This window comes from Eretmochelys imbricata, chromosome 5 (genome assembly GCF_965152235.1).
Source record: "Eretmochelys imbricata isolate rEreImb1 chromosome 5, rEreImb1.hap1, whole genome shotgun sequence".
NCBI classification, from domain to species: domain Eukaryota; kingdom Metazoa; phylum Chordata; order Testudines; family Cheloniidae; genus Eretmochelys; species Eretmochelys imbricata.
The window spans coordinates 107,119,291-107,133,240 of NC_135576.1; positions in this window are offsets into that span (position 1 = coordinate 107,119,291).

A 13,950-nucleotide genomic window follows, 5' to 3' on the forward strand; every position below is an offset into this window, starting at 1 on the left:
TTGGGGCTATCTAGGTGGCCCCACAGTGAATAATTTGCACTAACAAATACATGAAGTTGGGAGAATACAGCATAAAAAAAAATCATTACATGAATATCCACTCAAATCTTAAAAAAAAATTAAAAATTGAGCTCATGTCTCTTTTTTTGTTTGCTTTTCACAAACTTTCAAGAGAGTTTTATTGGTGTAAATATTTTCAGAAAGAAACTTTAAGCTTAAATGGGCCAACAGCCCCACGAAATGAATTACAAATTTGCACACACAGGTATAATAAACCTTCCTTTCTTCCACCATTTGTCTATCTTGTCTAGATTATAAGCTCTTTGGGTGGGGGTTGTGTTTTATTATGTGTTTGTGCAGCACCTAGAACAATGTGCCGTGCTATTTTTTGTGGCCTCTAGCACTACTGGATTACTACTAATTATTACTACTATTCATAATAGTGTTACAGACCAAAATAAACTTCACCTTTATGGTCAGTCTCCTGTAAGGACCACATTTTTCCTGGGTGACTTTGGCATGGCCTGTATGGATACATGGTTCTAGATTGAAAAAGGCATCTACAAAAATCAAACCAGAAAAAACAGTATGATAGCAGAAAAATCATTAGTCCCAGGAAAAAGCCTTGGCTGATATATGCTAAAACAATCTTTGAAGCTATAAAACTGGCTTAAATAAAGACAATTAATAATGGAGAAAGTGAAAAACAGCAAGTGTCAGCATGGTGGGCAAAACTGGAGCACGCTGTGTCAAGTAAGATAGATCACATGAGCCAATCACATCTGAAAAAAGGAGCTAGAATAAAATCAGCTAAACAGGGTACAACATGCTTTGATCCACAATTGCTCAGTGAAAAGCAAGTCTCTCCCTAAAACTTACCCCATTGCTAGAAAAGGCATTTGTGTATAGTCTGGGAGCTTAAAAGTCTCACCTGTCCTGTAGGAAGGGAATTTTCTTTCTTTTTACAAAACTTGATGTTGACACTGCAGAGCATGAAATCTCCTGAGGGAAGAGATGAAATTGTAAATGCTGAAAGACTTTATGAAACACCATCATCCTTTGCATCTTCCTTGACACACATTTATATCTGATAATGTAAACCACTGTTTTGCAAGGTTACCAAGAGGGAGGTTTATTGCAGGAGTGGGTGGGTGAGATTCTGTGGCCTGCATTGTGCAAGAGGTCAGACTAGATGATCATAATGGTCCCTTCTGACCTTAATACCTATGAATCTATGAAAGTGGGCTTCTGATTAAGTTATACCCACAGAATGTTACCTACATACATATGGCTATGATTAGCAGCAACTGCTATGCAGTCACTCATGAGAATGATTGCATAGCAAGGTGGTATTTCTGCAAGTAATATTACAATGCTCACATTTCCAGAAATCTTATTTGTAGGGAGAAAGTCTCAATGGAATTAGATACAGATTTGAAACACTTACACTCTGGAACTAGTATTTGAATTGCAGCAGGTTGCTTCAGCCATTCTTCTTGAGATAGATATGCTGAGTTCTCTACAGTTTACTTTGTGCAGATCTTTCAGATGATACCATAGAACAAGAGATCCTGTCTTCTCTGTGTGGACATTAAAGATCCTGTATTACTTTCTAGAAGGGTGGACTAGTCCCCATCCAAAAATTTCCACTCCATTTCATTGTTGTATCATGTGCACTAATTAAAACTATAGAATCATGAAACTGAAGGAAAGACGACATCTATTAGTACCGATGGTCACAAAATGTCAGAAAAAAATATGAGTTTTTGGCAAAAAAAATCAAAATGCAAAACATGTAAGCACAAAACCAAAAATATTTCAACCAAGAGGTCAAATATTTTGATTAAGAAATGATGCCACAATCTGGATGCCTCTTCTCCCATTCTTCTCTATGTGTCAGGGTCCCTGATCAGACTATATCTCCCCATGAAGCACCACAGTCTCCACTTATGGAATTTTTTAATTAGCTTGAATATTTCATAGAAAAAGCAACCAAAACACACACACACACACACACACACACACCAACCACCATATTCTCCGAACACCAAAAGTATGAAAATAATTGTATTTCAAAATTCACTAAAAGGTGCAACCAAATTTGTAATTACATTACTTTAAAATAATACATTATAATAATTATATTAATAATCATTTTCACATCAATATTGATACTACATGTCAGTCAAAAATGTTAAGCCTACTACAGTAAAAAGTCTCTTCACACCAGGGTAAATCAGAATTACTGTACATGCTTGTCAGCCTGGTGTAAGAGAGAAGACAATCACCTCATACAGTCACTCTCTTGTGCGACTCCTAACCATCTCAAATAGGTAGGTGTAGCACCATAATTCCTGTTTTCTGGGTTAGGCAAATTCCTGTCTTTGTTCAGTACTTTTCAGCTAACAAAATGTGACAATGTGACATTGTTTAGGTCCTGAACCAACCCACATAATGAAGTCTTGCCATCCATTTGAATGAGGTCTGGATCAGATTGTAAATTATGAATGCCTCTGCACTGGGACCTGGTCCTCTTATCTGTCTGTAAAATGTCACATACAGCTGTAAGTGCTAAATAAAAAAAAACTCAGAATAAAAATAAAAATAAGTAAGCAGAAAATTTCAAATATAAAACATTGGGCGAGATTCTCAGCTAGCATAAATCAGTATAGACCCTTTCTTGTCGATGAAGATACACGAGCTGAAAATCTAGGCCATATCTTTACAAACATTTACCTTGAAATAAATGAACAAACAAACAGTTATTTTATTCTATCACACATTTGACTGGTAACCGGCAAATTAGCAGGAATCATTTTCAATTATACATTCTTGACACTGGGGAACTCTAGTCATCTCTAAAATTGTTACACTGTTCTATGTTGACATTTCAACTTGCATGTTTATGAGTACATGTTCTCCCAAAGCAATGTCCCTGAATACTAACAATGTACTATACAGTCAACAGAAGCATTTGGGTATCAGTAATATGCCTTGATGCTTGAGTGTGTGGTACTTTAATATGCTTCTGAAGTGTTCAGATTACTTACACTAGGTGCCCTGTCTCCCTCAACAGATTGACATCAGACCACCCAAATTAATTGTTTATTTATGAACAGGGCAAAAAAAACCCTCCTTTGTTTTTCTTGTGTTTGGCCAGCTATAGGGAAGGTGTTGTAAGTGTAGAAGTTCATTTTACAAAGAAACAATAGTATTGGGATTTTGTTTTCAGTATACTAACGCTCCAGGATAGATCAATATAAAATGGTGCTTTCTAAACTCTAGAAAAAGAAAAGAAGAAATGACTAGAGAAGATCACTCACAATCTCTTTATCTTTGTATATTTTCAACAGAAATCAACAAACCTCCATTCTGGACAGGTAGAGGATGCATATTGCAAGTTGTAGATTATAAATATCATGATGTAGCGTTTGTATTGTAGCCATGTTCCACGGTGCATAGCACTGTACAAACACATAGAAAGATATAGTCCTACCTGGCTATTGTGCATTTTCAGCTGTCTTTTTTTTCCAATTAGAGATGTACAAAATTTTCAGGAGTTGAGTGGCTGTGTGACAGATATTCTGATACTATGCTATGGAGAGAAACTGAGCACTGTTGCTATGTCTTTTCCTTATACAAATCCTTCATCTCCAGACTACAGCCAGCCTCCTCCCCGCTGCAAATGTACCATTGGCCTCTTCGCTTGTCTTAGACTTTAGTTTTGCCAGCTAAAAATTCAGACCACTCAACAGACAGGTTAGGATACTTTCAACATCTTGAGAATGATAGGCCTTCAGATGTTTATTATGAGACTCCAAATCAGAGAAGTTGCCTTGTTTCAAATATTTTTTACAAAAGCAAGAGTCAGGCCAGATTGTTAAATTTGTGATTCTTGGTATAGCTTTGAGAGAACCTGGTCCATTCTATGTTTAACTAGATGAAACTCAGCAGTTTCAGCTGAGTTTTGCTTTAAGTTTTTGTATCAATTCTAACAGAAAAATGCTGATTACCTTTCAGGGTGTGCAAATCCATGTGAACCAAAACCAAACAAAAGGTTTACATGAAGACTGGTGAACAGTTCTATGACCATCTCCTGTAGCTGAAGGGAATGTCTCCTATTTACAGGAGCAGGGCATACATTTCAGCCATGAAGCATTAGTGATACTCACCTTTGGTAAAATCATTAACACCTGAATCTTTCAGTCCTTTTGTAGGAAAACTCTCATTGAAATTCAGGCGAAATCAATGAGTGTGTTGTCTTCATTAAGACAATGGGACGGAGGACTACAGCTGTCTTTTCAATGCCACCATGAACATCATCTTTGCTTGTAAACTCTCCATCTTGAGCCGTATGCCGGTCATGCCGCATTTTGGTAATGATATTGATCACAGAGGCATATTTTAGGAATAGCTGGTAATTCCTACAGTCATTTACAGTTTTAAATAAGCTTTGTAATTTGGTTCAGAAAGTGAGGCAGGCTATTTGCTAACATCTCCTGAGATTCCTGAGTAAATAGCCAAGTGGAAAATGTAATGACAGATAACGAAAAATTATCAGCTATCAATAATGGTTCCATAATCTCTTATTCCATGCTTATGTTCCTTTAACCTCCAATGGTCTGAAGCATTTTGTATGATATAGCCTCCTGAATAATGACTCCGAGCAATTTGCTGCACTTAGGACTTACTGCTTGTTTCTAAGCCCTTTGTAATTATGTGATGCTTACTAAGGAGGTTAGATAAGCTATAAATATAGTTAGATAAGCTACAAATATAGATTTTTCAATCAAAGTGAAGGGAAGAAAGCCACATAACTCATAAGATATAGCAGTTCAGGCATTGGTGAATTATAGGGCTGTTTTATGAGTGGGATTTAAAAATAAAATAAAATAAAAAACAAGATATCAGTCACTCCCACTGGATATGTTAACATCACAGTTGATAAAATATATGTGGTGCTGTAATTATTCTGTGAGGTACAGAAGTGTTCTTACTATTTTGAATCCATACAGTAGAGCTGAGTAAATTGTCTGTCTTATTTTGTATGGTAGATCATGATTCTATGGTTCTAATTAGATCCGAAACTTTTTACTATTATCAATGCTGAGTGAATTTGAACCAAAGTAAAGCAATCTCAAATGCTGATAGAACTATTATGAGTTGGTCAGGACATTTTTGATTAAAAGATTTTTTTTAAATCAGAAAATGCCAATTCATAAAATCAAAACAGTTCACAGGAAAGGACTGGTTTAGACAACTCTCTCAGTTTGAAAAGTTTTGAGGGAAAAAAGTTTCAAAATAGCCTGTTTTCACATTTTCAAACCCCAAAAGAGTGTGTGTGTGTGTGTGTGTGTGTGTAATTGATTTGAAATGAATTATTGTTTCAGAATTTAAGCTAATTGCAGAAACAACTTTAAAAGGTTAAAAGCAAAATGAAACATCCTGGAGATTGTTATGGATCTGGACGGGCTCCCAACCTCCAGGATCCATGGTGTTTTTAAACCCCTCAGAGTCAGAACAGAATCCAGTCTCTGCCCCAGTCTTGGGATTCCTAGGCACACTCTTGTGGAGCAGATATTCCATCTAGCACCACATTCTGAGAGCTGTAACCACATGGTTCCTCTGTCCAGTCCCTTGAACGGGTGCTGACCCCTCAGATTCCCTCATAGCTTAAACACATTGTGATGGAATGTACCCCTATATTTACACACTATTGTAATAATCTTTGTGCAAAGTATGTGTTGTGAGATATCATTTGAAAACTCAATTTGCTGGTCAGTATTGTCCTGTTAAAATGTGTGTGGCAACGTTCGATGTAAAGTTATAAGATTTCCCTGTATGACGTTACTAATACATACTCCAAACTACACAGCCCTGCCTAAACAGTAGGTAGCAAATAGGTCTGTCCTAAACAAAGGAATGTATTATGCTCTGCTTAATTTGCAAGCAAGAAAGAAAGATAAAACATGTTCAAACAGGTGAAAAAATCAGCAGGGAACATCTTCCACATGGAAAATATCTCATAGTGCCCAGCTGAAAATGTTTGTCAAGAGAGGGACTGAGGCTAAAAGGAAGGGACAAACACCCCAAGACAATCCTCTCTCTCTGCCTGCCCATCACATTCAGTGCATCTGAAGCAACAAAGGAAGCCTTTGTGGGACTCAGAGAGGGGTTCTGACCTATGGGTCTTATCAGTAAGATGGCTAAAAGCATATGGTGAGAAACTTCACTTGAATCTGATTCAGTTTGTTATGTTAGTCATTAGTAAACATCTTATCTTTATTTTTGTAACCATTTCTGACTTTTATGCCTCATGACTTTTATTCAGTTAAACTCTCTCTTTGTAGTTAATACACTTGTTTGTTTTATCTAATCCAGTGCATTTAAATTTAAGTATTTTGGTAACTCCATTTGGGAAGAAAAATTGGTTGCATATTATTCTCTTAAAGGAATAATTAACTTTTAATCTAATTTGTACTATCCTGGAGGGAGCTGGGCTTTACAGGACATACATTTCTGGGGGAAAATCTAAGACAGAGAGTCATTTGGGATTGCCCTGCAGTATAGCCAAGGCTGGTGAGAGCCCGAGTGTAATTCAAGTGTGGGTAGCAGGCTGTAGTTACACACAGAAACTCAGGGTGTGGCTTACATGCTGGATGGTTGTGAGTGGCTCAGCTAGGAGCTACTTCAGCAGGGCATTTTAAGGCATGCAAGGTTGCAGGGCAGGAGTGATGCAGCTGTTCATTAGTCTGGATTGTACTGTGGTATGTCACACATACCTTCCCCCAGAACTCCATCCAAAACCTTCTGTTTTCCCTTTTCAGGGGCCACCTGGTAGGTGTAACGTATAATACAGACACTCCACAGCATTCTAAATATAAACATGCTCTTTATTTAATCACTTGATTAATACACAGATAGATACAAAAATAAATTCCCTGCATTTTGCTGCCTCAGTTTCCTCATTACTCCAGGGCATTCTTTGGGCTGTGGTCATAGTCCTTTAGGCCCATCCAAAGTCCTGCTCCAGTGCACAACTTACATTCCAAAACATAGAGCTTTTTCTTTAAGGGTATGTCTACACTACGGAATAAGGTCGAATTTATAGAAGTTGGTTTTTTAGAAATCGGTTTTATATATTCGAGTGTGTGTGTCCCCACAGAAAATGCTTTAAGTGCATTAACTCGGCGGAGTGCTTCCACAGTACCGAGGCTAGAGTTGACTTCCGGAGCGTTGCACTGTGGATAGCTATCGCACAGTTCCCGCAGTCTCCGCTGCCCATTGGAATTCTGGGTTGAGATCCCAATGCCTGATGGGGCTAAAACATTGTCACGGGTGGTTCTGGGTACATATCGTCAGGCCCCCGTTCCCTCCCTCCCGCCGTGAAAGCAAGGGCAGACAATCGTTTCGCGCCTTTTTTCCTGAGTTACCTGTGCAGACGCCATACCACGGCAAGCATGGAGCCCGCTCAGGTAACCGTCACCCTATGTCTCCTGGGTGCTGGCAGACGCGGTACAGCATTGCTACACAGTAGCAGCAACCCCTTGCCTTGTGGCAGCAGACGGTACAGTACGACTGGTAGCCGTCATCGACATGTCCGAGGTGCTCCTGGCCACGTTGGCTGGGAGCGCCTGGACAGACATGGGCGCAGGGACTAAATTTGGAGTGACTTGATCAAGTCATTCTCTTTAGTTCTGCAGTCAGTCCTATTGAACCATCTTATGGTGAGCAGGCAGGCGATATGGATTGCTAGCAGTCCTATTGCATCATCTTCTGCTGGGCAGCCATGAGATGTGGATGGCATGCAGTCCTTCTGCACCATCTGCTGTCAGCCAAAGATGTAAAAGATAGATGGAGTGGATCAAAACAAGAAATAGACCAGATTTGTTCTGTATTCATTTGCTTCCCCCCCTCCCCTGTCTAGGGGACTCATTCTTCTAGGTCACACTGCAGTCACTCACAGAGAAGGTGCAGCGAGGTAAATCTAGCCATGTATCAATCAGAGGCCAGGCTAACCTCCTTGTTCCAATAAGAACAATAACTTAGGTGCACCATTTCTTATTGGAACCCTCCGTGAAGTCCTGCCTGAAATACTCCTTGATGTAAAGCCACCCCTTTGCTGATTTTAGCTCCCTGAAGCCAACCCTGTAAGCCGTGTCGTCAGTCACTCCTCCCTCCGTCAGAGCAACGGCAGACAATCATTCCGCGCCTTTTTTCTGTGCGGACGCCATACCAAGGCAAGCATGGAGGCCGCTCAGCTCACTTTGGCAATTAGGAGCACATTAAACACCACACGCATTATCCAGCAGTATATGCAGCACCAGAACCTGGCAAAGCGATACCGGGAGAGGAAGTGACGTCAGCGCGGTCTCGTGAGTGATCAGGACATGGACACAGATTTCTCTGAAAGCATGGGCCCTGCCAATGCATGCATCATGGTGCTAATGGGGCAGGTTCATGCTGTGGAACGCCGATTCTGGGCTCGGGAAACAAGCACAGACTGGTGGGACCGCATAGTGTTGCAGGTCTGGGACGATTCCCAGTGGCTGCGAAACTTTCGCATGCGTAAGGGCACTTTCATGGAACTTTGTGACGTGCTTTCCCCTGCCCTGAGGTGCATGAATACCAAGATGAGAGCAGCCCTCACAGTTGAGAAGCGAGTGGCGATAGCCCTGTGGAAGCTTGCAATGCCAGACAGCTACCGGTCAGTTGGGAATCAATTTGGAGTGGGCAAATCTACTGTGGGGGCTGCTGTGATGCAAGTAGCCCACGCAATCAAAGATCTGCTGATATCAAGGGTAGTGACCCTGGGAAATGTGCAGGTCACAGTGGATGTCTTTGCTGCAATGGGATTCCCTAACTGTGGTGGGGCCATAGACGGAACCCATATCCCTATCTTGGCACCGGAGCACCAAGCTGCCGAGTACATAAACCGCAAGGGGTACTTTTCGATAGTGCTGCAAGCTCTGGTGGATCACAAGGGACGTTTCACCAACATCAACGTGGGATGGCCGGGAAAGGTACATGACGCTCGCATCTTCAGGAACTCTGGTCTGTTTCAAAAGCTGCAGGAAGGGACTTTATTCCCAGACCAGAAAATAACTGTTGGGGATGTTGAAATGCCTATATGTATCCTTGGGGACCCAGCCTACCCCTTAATGCCATGGCTCATGAAGCCGTACGCAGGCAGCCTGGACAGTAGTCAGGAGCTGTTCAACTACAGGCTGAGCAAGTGCAGAATGGTGGTAGAATGTGCATTTGGACGTTTAAAGGCGCGCTGGCGCAGTTTACTGACTCGCTTAGACCTCAGCGAAACCAATATTCCCACTGTTATTACTGCTTGCTGTGTGCTCCACAATATCTGGAAGAGTAAGGGGGAGACGTTTATGGCGGGGTGGGAGGTTGAGGCAAATCGCCTGGCTGCTGGTTACGCGCAGCCAGACCCAGGGCAGTTAGAAGAGCACAGGAGGGCGCGGTACGCATCAGAGAAGCTTTGAAAACCAGTTTCATGACTGGCCAGGCTACGGTGTGAAAGTTCTGTTTGTTTCTCCTTGATGAAACTCTCCACCCCTTGGTTCACTCTACTTCCCTGTAAGCTAACCACCCACCCCTCCTCCCTTCAATCACCGCTTGCAGAGGCAATAAAGTCATTGTTGCTTCACATTCATGCATTCTTTAATCATTCATCACACAAATAGGGGGATGACTACCAAGGTAGCCCAGGAGGGGTGGTGGAGGAGGGAAGGAAAATGCCACACAGCACTTTAAGCACAGCACTTTAAAAGTTTACAACTCTAAAATTTATTGAATGACAGCCTTGTTGTTTTTGGGCAATCCTCTGTGGTGGAGTGGCTTGTTGGCCGGAGGCCCCCCCACCGTGTTCTTGGGCATCTGGGTGTGGAGGCTATGGAACTTGGGGAGGAGGGTGGTTGTCTACACAGGGGCTGTAGTGGCAGTCTGTGCTCCAGCTGCCTTTGCTGCAGCTCAACCATACACTGGAGCATAATGGTTTGGTCCTCCAGCAGCCTCAGCATTGAATCCTGCCTCCTCTCATCATGCTGCCGCCACATTTGAGCTTCAGCCCGCCACTTACTCTCTTCAGCCTGCCACTTACTCTCTTCAGCCCGCCACCTCTCCTCCTGGTCATTTTGTGCTTTCCTGCACTCTGACATTATTTGCCTCCACACATTCGTCTGTGCTCTGTCAGTGTGGGAGGACAGCATGAGTTCGGAGAACATGTAATCGCGAGTGCATTTTTTTTTTCTTTCTAAGCTTCACTAGCCTCTGGGAAGGAGAAGATCCTGTGATCATTGAAACACATGCAGCTGGTGGAGAAAAAAAAAGGGACAGCGGTATTTAAAAAGACACATTTTATAAAACAGTGGCTACACTCTTTAAGGGTAAACCTTGCTGTTAACATTACATACATAGCACATGTGCTTTCGTTACAAGGTTGCATTTTGCCTCCCCCCACCGCGTGGCTACCCCCTCAACCTTCCCCCCTCCCTGTGGCTAACAGCGGGGAACATTTCTGTTTAGCCACAGGCAAACAGCCCAGCAGGAATGGGCTCCTCTGAGTGTCCCCTGAAGAAAAGCACTCTATTTCAACCAGGTGACCATGAATTATATCTCACTCTCCTGAGGATAACACAGAGAGATAAAGAACGGATGTTGTTTGAATGCCAGCAAACATACACTGCAATGCTTTGTTCTACAATGATTCCCGAGTACGTGTTACTGGCCTGGAGTGGTGAAGTGTCCTACCATGAAGGACGCAATAAGGCTGCCCTCCCCAGAAACCTTTTGCAAAGGCTTTGGGAGTACATCTAGGAGAACCGCGAATGCCAGGGTAAAGTAATCCTTTCACATGCTTGCTTTTAAACCATGTATAGTATTTTAAAAGGTACACTCACCAGAGGTCCCTTCTCCGCCTGCTGGGTCCAGGAGGCAGCCTTGGGTGGGTTCGGGGGGTACTTGCTCCAGGTCCAGGGTGAGAAACAGTTCCTAGCTGTCGGGAAAACCGGTTTCTCCGCTTGCTTGCTGTGAGCTATCTACAACATCATCTTCTTCTTCGTCCCCAAAACCTGCTTCCGTATTGCCTCCATCTCCATTGAAGGAGTCAAACAACACGGCTGGGGTAGTGGTGGCTGAACCCCCTAAAATGGCATGCAGCTCATCAGAGAAGCGGCATGTTTGGGGCTCTGACCCGGAGCGGCTGTTCGCCTCTCTGGTTTTCTGGTAGGCTTGCCTCAACTCCTTCAGTTTCACGCGGCACTGCTTCGGGTCCCTGTTATGGCCTCTGTCCTTCATGCCCTGGGAGATTTTGACAAAGGTTTTGGCATTTCGAAAACTGGAACGGAGTTCTGATAGCACGGATTCCTCTCCCCAAACAGCGATCAGATCCCGTACCTCCCGTTCGGTCCATGCTGGAGCTCTTTTGCGATTCTGGGACTCCATCATGGTCACCTCTGCTGATGAGCTCTGCATGGTCACCTGGAGCTTGCCACGCTGGCCAAACAGGAAATGAGATTCAAAAGTTTGCGGTTCTTTTCCTGTCTACCTGGCCAGTGCATCTGAGTTGAGAGTGCTGTCCAGAGCGGTCACAATGGAGCACTCTGGGATACCTCCCGGAGGCCAATACCGTCGAATTGTGTCTACAGTACCCCAAATTCGAGCTGGCAAGGCCGATTTAAGCGCTAATCCACTTGTCAGGGGTGGAGTAAGGAAATCGATTTTAAGAGCCCTTTAAGTCAAAATAAAGGGCTTCATCGTGTGGACGGGTGCAGGTTTACATCGATTTAATGCTTCTAAATTCGACCTAAAGTCCTAGTGTAGACCAGGGCTTAGTCAGCTCGCTGCTTCTGCTTTTGGTCAGGCTGCTTCCTCCTTTCCTCCCACCTGAACTTCCTCACTCCTGGACTCCCTCTGTGGCTCTGAGAGTCTGTTTATATGGCCTACTGCCCACATCTTGGCTTCTTTGTTCTGTTTTAGTAACTTCCCACTTCAGAGAAGAGGAGGAAGTTACTTCTCCCAGCTTGAGCATCCCCCCCCCCCCCATAGCATATCTATCGTCCAGTCAGAGCACAGTCATCAAAGTTAAATACTCCCAGTGTCCTCAGTCTGGTGTACAGCTGTTGCAGGCCTTGCCAACAACAATCAATACCCATCAACACATGGGCTTTCCAGGATATAGCAATTTCATAACAACCAGAATCCATAAATTGCACAAACAGATTTCCGGAATCATCACAAAAATGCCAAACAAAACTTTCGGACTGATCCATTATATATATCAGATTGAGGGTTCACAACATTTTTTTTTGAGATTTCAACTTTTTGGTCCTGATTTTTTTGGATGCCAAACATTTTTTTAAAATGTGGAAATTTTTCCCAGTTTGAGAAAGCCATTTCCTACCCAGCTCTAACAGTTATCATCTTTGATTAATACTTTGACTCTGGCAAACTGCATGCAATTACATGATGCATACTGCCATGGCCAGTGTGTTATTTTCCTCTTGGTCTTTCACACTCAGTAGTTAAAGAGGAAGTAAACTGAAAAAAGACAAAATTCTGTTTTTTAGAAAGCATGCTGCATCTTAGCAACATACCATTACATGGAGGAGCTGATTAGACCCTAGAAATCCTGCCAGTCAAATTAATGTGTTTTATCTTTTGTTTTACCTAATTCTGGAAATTGTTCCCAGAAAATAACATGAAAGGAAGGTGCAAGCTGAAATGAATACAAATTCAAATGTTGAGCAAGACTTTTCCTTGTCCAGTGTGCCTGCACAGGGCTGTAAGGAGGTGTCAGATGACTGGAACCTCCCGAGAGAACTATCCACATTTCAGATCACAGCACAGGTGAGAAATCGGGCATTATGGAGCTGCTACTTTCTCCATATGTAGGTGAGCAGAGAGTGAGAATTAGCCACAGCTTTGAATATTCTTCCCCCAAAGCATCAGTCAGAAGAGCTGAACTGGCATGTAGGGGTAAGTAATTTGCTGCTGACCAAGGGCCAGTGCAAAGGGTAGACAGAGGCAGTACATTTATTAACTGCCTCTTACTCAGGGTAGATTTTAAGATTCCAAACGAGGATCCCAATCCTACAAAGTCATGCTTGTGCTTAACGTCACAGTCTGTGCGTGAGAGCCTGACCCCTGCTCTGACCTCTTCACAGTGGGTAAGAGAGGTGGGGTATTGTAAATAAGTCCTAAAAGCCTGGTAGGAGGAGGATTCTTCCAATGCAACCACTGAGGTTGCCCTCGAGAGCCCTGGCATTATGGGCATATTAGGGACATGGAGGGAGTGCCACAGAACATAAGGCTATGAAGAGTTTGGGGAGCACTTCAGCGTATAGGGCTGCTTCAAAGACGCTAGTGAACCTGAGGGCTTGTCTACACATGAAATACAACAGCAGCACAGCTGCATCACTTCATTGTAGACACTCACTCAGTGATAGGAGGGGTTTTGTTATCATCATAATTAATCCAACTTCCTGAGAGGCAGTAGCTAGATTAACAGAATTCTGTCAATTACCTAGTGCTGTCTACACCAGGGGTTAGGTTGGCTTAACTTCATCCCTTAGGGCGTATGGACCTCAGCGACATCGCTGGGTCAACTTAACTTTTGAGTGTAGACCTGGCCTCAGATAGTCCCCAGGGCTCTCTGTGTTTTGCCAACAGATATGCAGCAAACAGGATCAGGATGTTGCAAAGACTGCACAGCCACCTTAGCCTCTCTTCCAGGTGAGCTACAAGTTCTTAGAAGCACAGCAGTCTCACGCTGTCAGTACTGTCATTGACTTCACTGGGGTTACTCACCATGAATAAAATTAAGCACATACGTAAGTCTCATCAGTATCCAGACCTAGTCCATTATTGATTGTTTTAGAAATAAATGTTGGCCCTTGTAAAAGGAACCTCATGCTGGTATGTTGTGCATCTGCA